This window comes from Etheostoma spectabile, chromosome 5 (assembly GCF_008692095.1).
Source record: "Etheostoma spectabile isolate EspeVRDwgs_2016 chromosome 5, UIUC_Espe_1.0, whole genome shotgun sequence".
NCBI lineage: Eukaryota > Metazoa > Chordata > Actinopteri > Perciformes > Percidae > Etheostoma > Etheostoma spectabile.
The window spans coordinates 31,863,343-31,880,365 of NC_045737.1; the positions used below are offsets into that span (position 1 = coordinate 31,863,343).

The 17,023-nt window shown below is 39.6% G+C and overlaps 1 long non-coding RNA gene across 1 annotated transcript in view; it reads right to left on the reverse strand.

The window, feature by feature from the left end:
- Positions 1-17,023, reverse strand: part of LOC116689561 (uncharacterized) — a 414,017-nt gene that overhangs the window by 62,290 nt on the left and 334,704 nt on the right. The window lies entirely within an intron of this gene.

Genomic DNA, 17,023 nt, shown 5'->3' on the forward strand with positions numbered 1-17,023 from the left:
CATTCTCAAGTCAGCTGGCTCCGTTATTGGCTGCATGGTGTGTTTCCATGTGAACAATCAGTTTGATTGACAGCCCTGAATGATGTCTTCAGTTAATCGCTCCAGTGGTGTGAAAAGGTCATAAATCACCCAATTATGTACCCCCGCTTTATGAATAGATATTTTTGGGGGGAATATTTAAATGCCTCCGAGGCATATCAACTTAGTCAACCCCGTATTTATTGAGAGGGAGTTGGGGGGGGGTGGCTGCTTGTGCCCGAAATAACTGATAAGCTGAATACATTTTCCGAGTCTCAGTCACACTGTGGAATGTCACAGTGTTACTTGGTAAGAAAAGGTGGAACTCAATTCAAGGTCAGGATTTATGATTTATGACAGCTTTGTCAGATTTCAAGAACATGTTCAGGAAAGAAATATAGAAATAATTATAGAGAGAGGAACTGAAAAATGAAACGCTGGGTAGAGAAGTACAAAACGCTGATTTGAAACAATTTGTCACTTTGTCTCTGTCAAAACAGGCCCAAAGTAACTTTCCACTTAGCTGTGTTTAAACAATACCCGTCAAAATAAAATGTCTTAGTTACTTCCGTTGTACTTGCAGAAAATCAGGTGATCAAGGTGAAAAGGGTGTGTGTTGTCTTCCCGTCAAAATTGAAAATCAACGCTTTTGTTGATGCTTTGTATCGAGTTTTTTTTCACTTTTTCTCACGTTTTTGTCCCTTTTTTTCAACACTTTTGACATTTTTTTCAATGTTTGTCACTTTTTTCGAAATTTTCAACTCTAACACTAACTCATTACTTTAGTTTTTACAAATATTTTTTTGGAATTTATGGTCCGTAAAAATCCTTCATAGGAAATAATACCTAATGTTTGAGTTAGAAAAGCAGAAATTAGGAATTATTTCGACTGAAATTAAAGGATCGTACTGTATGTTGATGGCTGATCACAGGCTGGAATATGTCAACTTTTACTACATACTATTTCAAAAACACTTCAATTTTTTTTTTCAAATGCTATAACAATTGAATAAGACGCCCCAAAATTAATGAAAGTAGAGATTTGTGTGGAATCAATCATGTTATTTTGGGTAATTAAAATGAACATTGATATAGGAAAACAGGTCACTTTGACTCGATGACAACATGAGGGTTAAACAAAAAATGATCACGGCTTCTGTTTCTCCAACTGTCTTTATATAAATCCAAGGCTACGTAACCCTTAGCTCAGGTGAAGGTTACTCTCTTTTACAGATGCCTCTCACATGTTCATCTTCACGGCTGAGGGATGAGCGGCTGCAGCCAATCCAGAGGAGGATTACAGGGAGATGTGACGCCACTACAAAATATAAACTTCAAGTGAAATGAGACAGAGATTGAAAGAGGTGATGGTGGAAGGGAGAGGACTGAGACTGAGGATCACACGGTTGTGTGTCTGTATGTTTTATGGATCAAGCTTGTGTGTCTGATACTGCAGTATTGTTTCCAAATCTGAATTTAAATGCAAACAAGGTCCCTTGAGATGTGTGCAGGCCGACTAGCAATGAAAACAGCAGGTTCTCGCACAGTGTTTCACGCCACGTCTGATGTGTTACAGTAAGTGTTCACACATGCGGAAATGAAGATTTCCACATTTGAAGTGATAGCTTCTTTCACAGGAAAATGTGACCCCAAAAAAAACAACACACACACACACACACACGCACACGCACACGCACACGCACACGCACACGCACACGCACACGCACACGCACACACACACACACACACACACCTTGTTACAATGAGACAAAATTAGTGTCAAAATGTCACATAGTTGCAATAAAAAAAATGTCCACTGTCATTCAAAGTGCTGATCAGAGAGTTGTGTTTCCACTGACAAAGCTGATATCACTTAGTTTCGGTGTGTAGAATTGTAAATATTGTTAATTATTTCACAATGAAAATGTATACTATTATTATTACTATTATTATCATGTTATATCAAGGGGGGCAGTATCAATCCGTAGGGAGTTGGGTTGGGAACTGCAGGGTCACAGGTCCAAGTCCCCACATGGACCAAAAAGTACGGAGTGTGGATTGGTGGCTGGAGAGATGCCACTTCACCTCCATGACACTGCCAGGTGCTCTTGAGCAAGGCACTGTACACCCCCCCCCCCCCCCCCCCCCCCCAACCACTCAGGGTGCTGGTTCAGCTGGCAGCCCCCCCACTCTGACATCTCTCCATTGGTGCATGTACAGGTCCTGAGCATGTGTGTGTAATTTCCCCACGGGGGATTAATAAACAAATGAAAAAAACATACATATACATATATATATATTATCACGGACAACTTTGCAATGTGTTAATCAGACACCAGAGTCCGAATTAGATCCTGCTTCCTCCTTCACAGAATGGATGAGTTATATTTGTGGCGTGCTGCTTGCGGCGTTTGAGCACACCGGTTTACCAGCTTTGCCAGGAGGTGGGGGGGGCTTGGTCATCTCCTGAGCAGCTCGTTCCACTCAGAGTAAGTGTGCCATTCAAATCAAAGTGTTTCCTGCCAGTGGCCATTGAATGAATGACTGAGGCAAAAGCGATGACAGGGATATTACACTGACATGCCCAACTCTAGATCATAGAAAAGTCTTTGCCCTTTGGTCATAAATTAGATTCTAATGATTTTGTCATCCTGTTAAAACAATAACTTTCCAACCCAGTCTCCTTTTTTTTTGGCCTCCATAACCTTTGATTTATGCTTTTAATTTTTTTGATGCCAAGCAATAATAGCATTTGTGCTATTGTGCTGTTGATGCGATGAAATATCGTCACGATTCATTTTCCTTTTCCTGGTTTAATTAGTTTACTTTAAAATGCTATCCATCATTACTGGTGTGGATGAAATGTGGAGAGAACTGAGAGCAGGGAGACTTGGCCAGAGGACTACGTCTTACAGTTGACTTCCTGGGAAATAAACGTTGGCTGCATTATTCATGAAGCTCGCCATAACTTTAATCGGATTCTTAATTCAAGACTTTCCTCCTCTGACAATATTTCACGTCACTCTTCACAATTTCTTGGAAGCCATCGACTCTGCAAATGCGTTTCGGGTGGATTGTCACTCCTGCTCTTGATATATCATATTGTATTTCAAATGAGAACGCAACATGTCTGAGATCAGATGAGCAGACGGACTGACTCAGTGTTTCATATTTTCATTGATCCAGGTATAAATATAAATACAAGTAGGGCTTTCAATCACTTGTAATATTTAATCTTTTAATCACATAACTGTTCATAGTAATATTTATTTCATCTGTTCTGAACGTTCTTTAAAAGCAATATTTTTCAAGTATTTCATGCTGTTAATAACATGGGAACAAACAAATATGCTTGCTTTATGCAAATGTTTCCAAAACAATGACAAATACTGTCTGGAATATTACTCCAAAGCACTATACTCCAAAAATATGCTGAAAGCATAATATGGCAAACTCAAGCACATCCAGCATGGCAGATGGGCACATATGACAACGTGACATATTAACCTGCCTTTGGCAAAGTGGGGGGGGGGGGGGGTCTCTGCATCGGCCGTATGCTTGGCCAGTAAATAGTATTTGAGACTCAAAGTACTCTGGCGGTAACTCAATTCACATTGACGGTATTTATTAATTTATTTAACAGGGACAGTGTACATTAATTACATGTAAACTTTCTTGTACATTTGCAGTACATGCAAATATCTTGAGTCTTGTCAAGAAAACCAATCCGAAAGGGCTTTGGAACTGAACTTGCCATTCAAAAGACCCTCAAAAAGACCAGAATTTATATATATATCCATTTTTGCTCAAGGAGCTTTTTTTTTACTGCTGCACCGCTCCCTGATTTCCCAAAAACGTTCAGAGGAATTTCACTAGCATGGACCACGCCACAACCATGTGTTAGTTAAGATTTAAGGAACGTTATGAATGTGCAGACGGATAAATTGATGTGGATGTCGTCTGATGGCTGGTCTGGGAGATGTATAAGGACCAGGTGGAGGAGACTCAGAGCGGGGGTTCCGTCTCAGAAGCAGTTTTTGCCCGAATATGAGACACGAGAGAGGTGTGCAACAGGAAGGGATGAGGAGGAAGATGGATGGATGAAGGAGAGGGAAAGGGAGGGTGGGTGAAGCAATCAGAGACACGAGCCTGGCTGCTCAGCAGGATAGGTGTAGGTTTGTCTGGGGATTAGAGGTGTGATTAAGGCGTGGCCCTGCTCCCGGACCTAAATTACCAAATTAATTTACGTTAACTTGTTATGTTATTGCATTCATCTTGAAATCCTTAGCAACAAGACATCAAGACCATAAAAATAAATCTGACCCTAACAAATCATAATTGCCTGTATCACTACAGAAGATTTTGCTTTGGCAACAAAAAACTCATTCTACTGTACTTTTACAAGCTAATTCAAGACAGTCATCATATAATTTCACTTTTCACTGATTTATTTCCTAAAAGTTGAAGAATGGTAACTGTTCATAGAGCATATTCATCCACATAAACTGGTAGAAATTCCATTTCACACACCAGACAAGCAAAAGCTGAACTTTGAATTGTCAAAAGCGTAAATAAAAATTTTGTCTCTCCCGGAAACTGTTGACCCGACAACTAGCTAGTAAAACTCCTACACACGATACCTCAAAATAAGAACAACAATTAGTAATTAAAATTACATATTCAACACGCTTTACATAGAGAATAATCTTGTGAGGGAGGCTTCTCAGACCTGTTGAACAGTTCCACATACTGTATATTTAACAGATGAACTAACAAATAAGTATGTTACATTAAAATCTACACTAACGCAACATACATATTTTGTTTTTCATTTTATAACTCATACACCACTTAGATAAATCCTCAAAGAAGGGAGTGTAGGTCTATAATCTATAATCAGTTTTTTTTTAATTCATCTATTACGATAGTACTGTTTAAATTATGCATTTGGAATTTTATTTCTCAGTGGATCTCATTAAATGTCATTATCCTGAAGTGTTACAGAATAACATTAATTAAGGGAGAAGGCAAAGCGAATTGTGAGAGTTCTACCGCATATGGTTGTTTTAATGCACCATGGAAGGGCATTTATTAATCCTGATCTGGCAGAGTGAACACACAGTATGGGAAATAACTGAGTTTTCTCTAAGCTCAGTATTCTTAGGAAAAGCCTGAGGCTATGGCAATATTTCCAAAGATCATGCAAACGACCTCTCTAACTTCTCTGTTCCTCACACACACACACACACACGCACGCACACACACACACAGACACACAGCATGTACATATTCTCTTTTTAGTAACACACACAGTACACACACACTGGATTACTGGTGATAAATTGTCAAATAGTAGCCTCTCATTTTTATTTAATGATATTTCATCAGAAAAGGTCCAGAATACTTGGTCCAGTTCACACTAGGCTTGGGCAATCTCTAATATTTTCAAATCATCCAATCGTGGTTACTCATCGCCAGTCTGACAGGATGGCTACATTCCACATGTTATCGGACCTAACCAGCATGTGGGATGTGGGAGGGTCCAAGATCATGGTTGCAGCTGTGCCCGTGGTCCTGCTACACGTCCTGCGATGCCCTGCTACGATCTGCAGTGCCCTGCAATGCCATGAACTACTACAAACTGCTATTTTGATCCACTGTTCCATTATCTTTTACTGGGACTGGGACTGGGACTCTTCATTTCAACCCCAACCTACCAAGAGCCTGGGTCTGTCCCAGGTTTCTTCCTAAAAGGGAGTTTTTCCTCACCACTGTTGCACTGTTGCTTGCTCTGGAGTGAACAACTGAAAATGTTGGGTCCTTGTAAATTATAGAGAGTCTTGAGATAACTCTTCATGAATTTTCATTCATGAAACTGGCTAACCCGGCTCGCCTATCCTGCCCACTGCTTTGGTCTCTTGACACAGTTACTTTTGTCATAAACTTCATTACATCCTCTACTAATCCTCTTTACATTTCAAACGTTACACTAGTTCACTCAAGCACTCATAGCAATCTCCTTTCTTGCTACTCCCATTGTTGTTTAAAATGACACGCTACTAGCTCTATAAGCTACTTAATCTACTTGGATCAGGGAGGCTCCAGAATCATGTTTGCAGCTGTCGCCATGGTCCCGCTACACGTTCTGCGATGCCATGTTACATCCTGCTACGCTCTGCGGTGCCCTGCTACGTCCTGCTGTGCCTTGTAATGCTGCACAGTGCCCTGCTATGCCATGAACTACTACAAAGAACTACTACAAACTACTATTTATTGTGACTGTTATTGCCACTCTTCATTTTAACCCCAACTGGTCGTCAGACACCGCCTACCAAGAGCACGGGTCTGGGTCTCGGTCTGGGTCCGGGTCTGGATCTGTCCCAGGTTTCTTCCTAAAAGGAGTTTTTCCTCGCCACTGTCGAACTGTTGCTTGCTCTGGAGGGAACTACTAGAACTGTTGGGTCCTTGTAAATTATGCAGTATGGTCTAGACCTCCTCTATCTGTAAAGTGTCTTGAGATAACTCTTGGTATGAATTGATACTATAAATAAAATTGAATTGAAAATTGAATTAACATTTAGCGACTGCGTCTCTCCGGCTCTCTGTCGATCTGTGCTTCAAATTTAGCTATTTCTCCGCCTCCTTGCGCGATAATTGATATTTTGAGTCATAATAAAGACACTATGTTAAAATACCGTCCTCTGCTTTGTAGACACTCACAACTGCAAGTCTTCGTTGAAGACAGATCCTTACATGACTGGCCCCTTTGCTGACCGCTGCCTTTTAATTCGCTGAGGGTCAATCCTAAATGTCAGGAGTCACGAGGTCAACATTCAAATATGGCCTTCAACGCCTGCCAGTACCGCCAAGGTAAAGTACATGAGTTGTCTCAGCTGATGTGCTGTCACACTTACTGTGTCACCATGCTTTAAGTGTAGGCATACGGGATACTTACGTACATGCTATTTATATGTACAAACACTAAAGCAACATCTGTACTAAAGCAAAGTCATTCTGCAGCAGTAGTAATTGTAAATATGCACATGATAACAGACTTTCCCATTGTATGCAACATTTGAACACTTTGATATTAGTATGTATATCTCTTTCAATGCAGTGGATACATGTAGTATAAAAGCTGAATATATTTTTTATTACTGAATGCTGGATGGGGTTTTTCTCCCTGAGTGTACATAATACATCGAGGACCCATGGACTGGCGCAATATTTTATATTTTATTACTGCTCCCTTCTCTTTAAGAGTTGGAAATCTCTTTCTTCACTGGGAAGGTAAGGCTGATGAAACCAATGGCAAAGGCAAGGCCACAGTGTTAACATCCTTTTGGTACTACAAAACAGAGAAGTTAAAAGTATTTCTCTAAAATGTTGCCTTAGAGCAACCATCATAGCTGTACAATTTGCAATGAACCTGATGAGGAAAAAGAACGTGGTTCCATACGCTGCATTGACACTGCATACACTCTTGTAAATCAACTGTTGTTTTGATAGGGTCCTGCTGTTGTGTGGGAACGTAATCATCAGCATTTTATGTCTGGATGCTGTTGTTGAAACAAAGCAATTATCATATCACATCACGCTGCATTATACAGTTGACTGAAAGTTCTACTCATGTCGGGTGGAGGGGAACGCAAACAGGGGGTGCATCACAAATGTTTTAACACCCTGGATCAAGTTTTTGTGTGACAATACAAAACGCGGTGTAAAAGTTGTAGACCGTTTCAGTTTAAGGGATGAAAATGAAATCCAGAAATACTTATGGAGTAACGAGAGAGAGAGAGAGAGAGAGAGAGAGAGAGAGAGAGAGAGAGAGCACAGATAGACAGAGGACAGACGAACAGATGTTATCTGACAGGTGCAGTAGGACCGGCTTGGTGTGTGGGCAGATATGACAGGGATTTAGAATACACTGTGTGAGCTAATGCTTCACACTTCAGTACCTGTCATGCCTATAACCTTATGGTCAGAAACAAAAGTATGTATGTATAAGTACGTAGTAAATATGTTTTAGCGTAGGAGGATTAGTCATGTCGGTGGTTTTACATTGTTGATGCATTGACAACAGCTCAGAAACCAGAACAACTTAGATTGAGCTGGTTTGTGGTGTGAAAACAGTACAAACTCACTGACAGGATATGTTGTATTTTCTATACATTCTAACTTGTTGTAACGTTACATTTTTTGACACTACCACACATTTTTTACACTTCTGCAGATTTACGATTTTGCGGATTGCCTGTGTCTTCCATCATTTACAAACGCATTTCTGTTCGTGAGGAGGATCTATGTAGGAAAATGTGTACACTTTCAGCTTTTTAGCATGTCAATAAAGTGGTTATCTTAGCGTGTATATGTTGATTTGAGGTAACTATTGAAAATATAACAATGACTGGCAGATGCCCAGATTTATGATCTGTGTATTTTTAGCACTTGGTGTTAGTGGTGTTGTCCCTGTCCTGCCATTCCTATAAATATGTCGGGCAGGCAGGCCCCTTGGCAGGGGGGGTGGGGGTGACCAACAATAAGAGGGTCAAGGACAAAGAAGACCCAGGGCACTAGATGCAGAAAATTTAATTAGGCAACCCACCTGGAATGTAGCCGTGTAGCGAAGTGCATGTGCATTAGATTTTGTGCACTTGAAGCCTGTGTGTGTTTAAGCTTTGGAGTGAATGATTGAGAATGTGTTGGGCTGGTTGTGGGTTTGGTGGGTGGGTGGGGTAGGTGGATGATGACAGAGCAATGGCGTGCAGTGTGATATGGTTTACGCAGCCAGGTGGGAACCTCTTACGTGGGCTTAGCTACTTACTCCAGATAAAAGCAGAGTAAACTGTGGTAATGTGAGGCTAAAACCACAAACCCATGCCAGAAGCTGAGGGTGTAGTACAGTATGCAAAGATCAGAGACAGGACTCTTCTCAGAAACACGCAACTTGACAGACAGGAATATTTTTAGCTGTGTTCATCCTTCTTATTTATATACCATTGTGTCAAAAGAACTGTCACTTTACTGCAAAACTGCAGAAAATAGCAAATACGAAAGCGTGTATCTGAGATTTCTTCGATTAAACACAGAAAAAGTAAAACATAGGAGTGAACATGTTTTAAAACTGAAACCAGTGGACCAGCAGGAAGCAACAAAGCAAATTATTTCCCTATAATGTTTTGAAGTCATTTTATGAAAACTTATTTTAGGGGAAATAAAGGATGTTGTGATACAGTTAGAATGTAGGTGTGTTGATTTCCAGAGAATGAATTACTCAATTTAAACCCATTTATTACAGATTCATTAGTAGTATATGCTTTCTTGAAGACAAATTTCACCTTTTTATTTATTCATATTCAGTCTTACTTGCTGTGCACTGACTCTCTATGTTGCACTAGTAATTACTAAACTGATAATAAAGATTTAAACACACAATTAGTACCAAATTACATCATGCTTTCAAGACAAATTTGTAGGAAATGACAGACCTGTAAAATGAAGTGCTGCAAAGTGGTTAGATGATATCAAAGCCAGTTGATGGTTTTTATAATAATGTGTATAAATGTAGAAAAAAAGAGGAAACGATCTAGTAGAAATAGTGTCCATGCTACAAGTGAATATCAGACACAAACATGGCATACTCACAGTTTTCCGTCCTTTCTGCAGTCAAATCCTGTCATTGGACAACAGCTTTTCAGGGCCACTGTGCAGCAGCATGTTTTTAAGACATACAGTAAAAGTTGACTGTTTTTTCACCTTAGTGGTAATATATGAAAAGACTATTAATCAAAATCATGAAAACAATGTCAAGGCCCGTTTCACACAATAATTTATCACTCGTGTCTATCGCTGAAACCGGATACCAAACAATCCAATAACCACTCTTCTGTGTTTCTGCCCCCTCGGATGGCCCCCGCTGCCGCACTGTAGTTAAATTGAGTCGGCATGACCCTCCGTGTTCGGTGAAATTAAACAAGCGTATTGTCATTGTATGAGCTGGGTGTTCTGCTGAGGGCGGGGTAATGTGGATTATACAAGAGACTAAACATCATAGCTTGGATTTTGGTCAACTTGACCAGCCTACATGCTGAGGTTATCAACATTTCAGTGATCCAATGTATTCCACAGTGAGTCTGTGTCATGATAGTAATAATAACCTGGCAAAAAGAATGAAAAAAATACATTATTTGCAGGAAAGGGGAATTGCACGGCGTCAAGTTCACTCCCTTATTTGCATAATGTAAACACAAATACACTATAGAAATGAACTCTGGTGATTCTTACCCCACTTTAATATCGCTGGAGCTGATGCTTGACGTCAACAGGCTCTCAATGATATCATTTGGCTTTGGTCCCCGAGGGTAGATGACTTATTCATTTCTTCCTCTAAATAATGCTCATTCCCTGAATTATAACAGTAGAATTATTGATTTTCCCTTATTTCACCCCACGCGCAGCAACGCTCATTTACCCTATTATTTATCTCTGATGTGACTACAGAAAAAAATACATTTGTTGCCAAATTAATAGCATGACAAAGTATTCCAAAGGCAACCTCTTGGTTACCTTTGACTGTAAGAGGGAGAATACCTACGCCCATATAAACCTTTGTGATCTGATGCATAACATAAAAGCAACATAAAAAGGCTCCATGCTCTTATTTCTAATGAGTTTTGTGTCTTAAGGTTTACTCAGTGGATAAAAAATGAGTTGTGATGACACGGTGTAATAACCATGAATAATAACCATATGTCGAAGGCAAAGTGCCCTTAGATGTTATTTCTCCCAAAACACCATTAAAGCTGTTTAGTTTTAAGGCCACATGTGATCCCACTGTCTCGACAGTATTGATCAGACTTACATCACTGAACTGGTTTTATTAGACAGCTTTGATTTTTTTTTTCTATTACAGACATCATGTTAACATTGCCAAATCAATGAACATGAATACGATGCAGTGCAGTGAACATGGGCACAAGAAGATAATAAAAATAAAATGGAGGGAATCTTGTGTATAAATGTGTCTTTACCTCGGTGTGCATGAGCAGACATTTTGACTAAGTTCTAGGTCACCTGGGATGGATTGAAAGATTTTTTATTTTTTTTGTCAAATCTTGATGAAAGAAAAGAAAAACCTCCCTGGATCTTACCACAGTGCTGTGGCACACATCAGACACACCAGCGTTTGAAATAAACGCACTACTGTGAATTTTTATTGGTGGACATTAAAAAAAAAAGAAGCCAGGATCGCAGTTCATCTTGGAAGCCGGAGCGACCGTGGAAACTCTCAATGAAGTGTTTAAACACATGTTCCGGCCTGAGCCAGGCAGAGCTGACTGCGTGGGGTATAATCACAAACAGTCAAGTCTTAAAAGAGCCCTAATCCTGAACGGATTATAGAAATAATCAGTTTATGTGCACCATTACAAAATGCACGGAGAAAGAAATAAAGTCACATAAAGTGTTTTTCCTACTTTATTTTGGGCCAAACAACCTACAAGGATTTTAATCTCTTCCTCCAGATAATGGTGTTTTCAGTTCATTTATTTCTATCTTGGCCACTTAGAGCAATCTAACCCTCCAGTGTTCAAATAATGCCCATTAAGTATGCAGCATTTCCAATGAAACAAGTGGAGGGAGTCTCCTGATGGAGATTGATGGGCCAACTAAACTGAGCAGACCAGACACATCCAAAGAACAAAATGGGATGCAGTGAAGGTCTTTTAAGAACAGTGAAAAGCAAAGCAATTATTTTCAAACTGTGAACACTAAAAGAGCTTGTTAATCATGTGTGCAAAGAAATTAATTGTTCAGTCATGCATTTTCTACACCCACTTATTGAGGTCCACAGGTGGCGTGGAGCAGATCCAGCATGCACTGGGCTAAAAGCTGGAAAAATGTGGTGTCATTCCAGCACATGGAAGACATCTATGTGAAGACGGGGACGACATGCAAACTGCAGTCACAGATTTGGACACAGGACGTTTCCTGGTGTGTGGCTAACCCGTTTAGCCTCGCTGCCCGAAATGATCACATTCCACAGGCAACTCTTTAACTGCAGTTAATTGCATTGTTGTAACAGTAAGCAAGTAATTTCAAACTGTTTATGAGACACTTTTGTACGTGGCGGCAGATATGTTTCACATTTGTGGGAATGTGGCCCGCAAATATGTCTTTCCAGTCTTTGTGATGCTTGGTCATGAGCTGGGACTTGAAAATCAACACTTTTGTTGAGGCTTTTTATCGATGTTTTTAACTTTTCCTTTACGTTTTTTTGTCCCTTTTTCAACACTTTTTTTGTTTGTCACTTTTTTTAAACATTTTCAACACCACGTAACACAAACTTATTAACTTTAGTTTTACAGTTATTTTTGGAATTTATGGTCAATAAACCTCATTTATGGGAAATTATACCTTATGTATGAGTTAGAAAAGCAGAAATTAGGAATTATTTAGACTAAAATTAAAGGAATGTATGTTGCTGGATAATCCCAGACTGGAATATGTCAATCAATCAATCAATCAATCAATCAATCAATCAATCAATCAATCAATCAATCAATCAATCAATCAATCAACATGTATTTATATAGCACTTTACAGCAACCAACAAGTTTCCAAAGTGCTTTACATCAACCAAGAATAGACAAACACAACATTCAATAAAAGACAAGGCTTTTTTTTTTTTTTTTACTCAAAAACTTTTTTTTTACTTTCAAAACCACTTCAATTTTTTTTCAAATGCTATAAACCCCCCCAAAATTATAAGACACCCCAAAATTAATGAAAGTAGAGATTTGTACTTGATAAAGGAAAATGGGTCAATTTGACCCGAGGACAACATGAGGGTTAAACAACTAGCACCAGACGAAGCAGGTGAGCATCAACCACCTGCTGCCCAAAACGATGCACTCACACTTTCTGAAAACGACAGTCAGACAGAGTCAAACAAAAAAGTTCAAACCAGCCGGCTGCTGCTGCTGCTGCGTTTGGATTCAGAGGGTACAATTTAAAACCTCTTTACTAGAAGCATGCATGTCAGCAGTAGTGTCTAAAATTACCAATGTAGATGCGGCCGGAAAGAATTGCACCACTACTCCGCGCTAATTCTGCTCACTTAATTCTGCAACACATAACAGTGTGTAAAATAAGCTTGGAATATCAGATTTGAAACACATATTAGATTTCCTTCGCTTTAGATGATTACATGGCAATGTGATACTAGCTTTGTAGCATGCTGCTTTGATAAGCCTTTTGATTAATGAAAATAATGATATTACTCACCTTAGATTTCATTTCCTAAGAAGCATGCTTGCCCCACGGCAGGGAGATTTCAATTCCGGGGGGAGTGAGTGCATACATGTACATATAGTATAGTAGTATAACTCAGCTATTGGTCACAATCTGGCAAAGGTTCTGTCTGAGTTAAGCTTTATATACAGTTTTCAATAATTGGCAAATCTCTAACATTATCCCAGTTGCCACTGTTGCTAACTTCCATTAATCAAAAAAAGGCTACTTCCATACATTGGGAACATATAATAATCTCAACTTTAATTTACATTATCTCTTTAATAGTGGGAATGTGTTTGTTGAGATCAAAATGTACCAATAACACTGTGCGAGTCTGAGTTAGCAACAAATACAAAACCAAAATTTAATTGATTGAGATGTTTGCATGCAACAGTAACCCGGCATAGCATTACCAACTCAACCCCCCCCCCCCTCTTGAATTGTTGGGTCAAGAACATATATTTCCCTGCACACACATCTGCTTTGGCCAGTGAAAAAATGGGAAAGTACCTGTTGATCCCAAGCACCAGCAGTTGGATTTCAGTTCATCTATCCAAACAGCCATTCCCGTAGATGCAATAAACTCCAGAACCAACATTCCATTGGAAGCTGTTTGAGGTCCATTTAAACTCCATTTCACTAAATCTACCAAAAAGAAAGAAAGAGAAGGAAAAACACCCAAAACCAACTTCCCCTGGCAAGTAATTATTTACAGCGAGGAAACAAGCGAGATCCGAATAGATTAAGACACGCACACAGATGCATAGGTAGCCATGTAATTACACTCTGAAATATAAATACTCGGACGTGTGTTTTCAACAGAACAGAGCAGCAGACACTTCATCATCATGGATTAGCAGGGTGGTCAAACACGGTGAAAACTCTTTCTTTAGTACGTCTGCTTTCAAAACCAGTCTTTGTGTGTGTGTGTGTGTGTATGTGTGTTAGATCTACTGTAACTAGCCCCAATCTTCTATGTCATTCAGAACGAAAGTGATGTGTCTATATGTGGATAATAAGCTCCTTTGGGGGAGAACTCTCTCCCACTGTAGACCACAAGCTAGTCTTTTACTTCAGATGATACACTTCATACTGGGAACATATTTTTTCCCTTCTTCTGATCTCAATTATATTCCTCTCGTATTGTTTTGTGACTTTATATTTTGGTGTTTCTGTTGCCATGGCTGTAATGTGGGTCCTATTAGAACACACTCGTACGACAAAATCTACTTTCCATATAATCGTAAAAAGCTTCCAATGCCGGTATCGAGCTTTCCTCTGAGCATCACACGGCTCTCCCACTGAACAAAAAAACCTGGGCCAGGCTATAAAAGCACATACGGCCTCCTTCTGCTTAAAATGTCTTTGAATTTTCTGTCTTTCCTCTTCGCTTGAACAACTTCAACTGCCTTCAGGCTGGTTCTCTTAGAGCCCTGTTACCACTAATTGAGGTGTGTAGAGTTTTTTTTTTTTTTAAGAGGGTTACAACTCAAGACCCTCAATTCTCTTCCAGCCCTGACTCCACATAAGCACACTAACAAGAATCCACATTTTACCCTCATTCTCTTTCTCTTCTGGATATTTTATGGCTTTATTTTCTTTGATTGTTATGATCTTCCTGTCATTGTGCTGTGGCCCTGCCATTCACAGTGCCACCAGCTCATCCCAAGGTTACAAAGCAATGCTTTTGTTGTGGATTCACTCCCAGGATATCATGCTGTCTCTTTCCCTTCACCTTGTGTCTCCTCTCCCTAAGGCCATTTTCACAGTTTATTGTCCGTCTGGATTTACTTTATAAAAAAGCTTGTAAAACATCAACCCTGTTGTCTACAGTCAAGATATGAACATCATTTTTTTCAGGCCAAACTGGGTTATTAGAATATTTGGGTTGCAGTGAGGTCACTGGAATGTCAAAAATGGTTGTAGGACCTTAAAGACAAATAAATAAATAAAACGGAACATGAATCTTCCAGATATGTATTGATATCACAGACAGAGAAGTAATACCTAAGCCATTTTCCATTCTAAAACACTTCTCATATGTCTTGGGAGTCACACTGTGAAGTAATAATCATTATACAGTTGACAAAATACATACATTGTTTCAAAGAAAGTCCAGACGCTTTTGCCCTCATGACATTTACTTATGCCAATAATCAACATAATAATGTCATATTTGTTGATATTACTCCCACAGCAATGCTACACAAGCAAATGTGTGTCTAAAACTATTCGCCAATTGGCATTCCATACAAGTGGATGACGTTGTCTCCCACATATGGGCATGCATCCCATATATGGAATCCTTGACTTCCGTACACAAAGAGGAGACGGCGCTACCGGCATAATTGAGCAAAAACGCGATGAATTATGGACATAAAGTGGATCAATCTTATACGTAACAGTTTAGATTTAACGCTCAACGACCCCGAAAAAGGCTGGACGTTCCAGGCTCGATAAAAAAACACCTGTAGAGGCTAGAGAGACCCCGAAGAGACCTCTGTAACCGCTAACTCGTTAGCTTTTAGCTGCAACCATCGGTAAGTCGCTAGCTTGTATGGTTATTAAATGATTAAACTATGAATCAGAGGTGCTGTATTTACTCGTGGGCTTCAGAGGGTTAAAAACAAATTCCATCAATTCAAAACCAATGTGTAAAACACTTGAAAAGGAAACTCTCATGCAATACGCTTCATGATCCCAACTGATTCTTCCCTCTTTCTTTTGAAGCAAAAGGAAATATGTGTGGAATTCCACAGACATATATGAAATAGTAGGTTTTCTTTCCCTTTCTCAGAAAGAGGCCACAGAATCCTTCCGTTCATTTTCCAAAATTGTGTTTTCTGGCTTTTCTAGGACATTCACCTGGTGATGCGCTCAGGGCCATGCAGTCACACATCAGTATTGCCGCCGTCATACTCGCTTTTTATAGGGTCTGAAAGAACGAGATGGGATTTTGCAATCACATCACTGTGCTGAATACATCAACACAAAATGAGAGCACTACCAAGTAGGGGGAAATAGTTTCCTCTTGCTGCTCTTACCTCACAGTGGATGTCCTAATTTATGAGGTGCAACTTCTTGTTTTTCCTCATCTTGAATGTGTAATTTGTTTAGCAGCATGTATGGATTTTTTTTCCCCCCTGACTTTTTTTCTTTTTGGCAATAATGTGTCTTCAGCTGATCAATAAAAATATGATCAATGCCAATATAATTTATACACAATACATTAACTGTATGGTCCGTGTGAGATAAGGTAATTACCATGGTTTGTATGTCCATTGATGTATAATTACTGTCTTGTGGTTGGAAAATCCTTAATTGCGCTGTAGGGTTATAGATAACGACATTTACATTACTCTGGGCACACGCACACGCACACGCACACGCACACGCACACACACAGTTTAATCATAGCAAATTTGGTGTTTCACATCCTAATGCTCCAAATGAATGAAATGACACAGGGAAGTTCTTCTCATTGCCGTTGCACGTGATTGATCACAGAGTTTTATTTTTTTTCTCCATTCTTATCAGTCTTTCTTTGACAGACCTTTCCCTAAATCTTAAAATCGATCATGCGAGAGCACGGTTTGCCATTTTGCTCACGCAGTGGCATTGTGGGCCACTAACCCAAACAAAGTATCATACATTTGTCAGAGGTACAAAGGCTGCCGATCTCAGCGCTAACTGATGTGGTTGGCTGGACAAT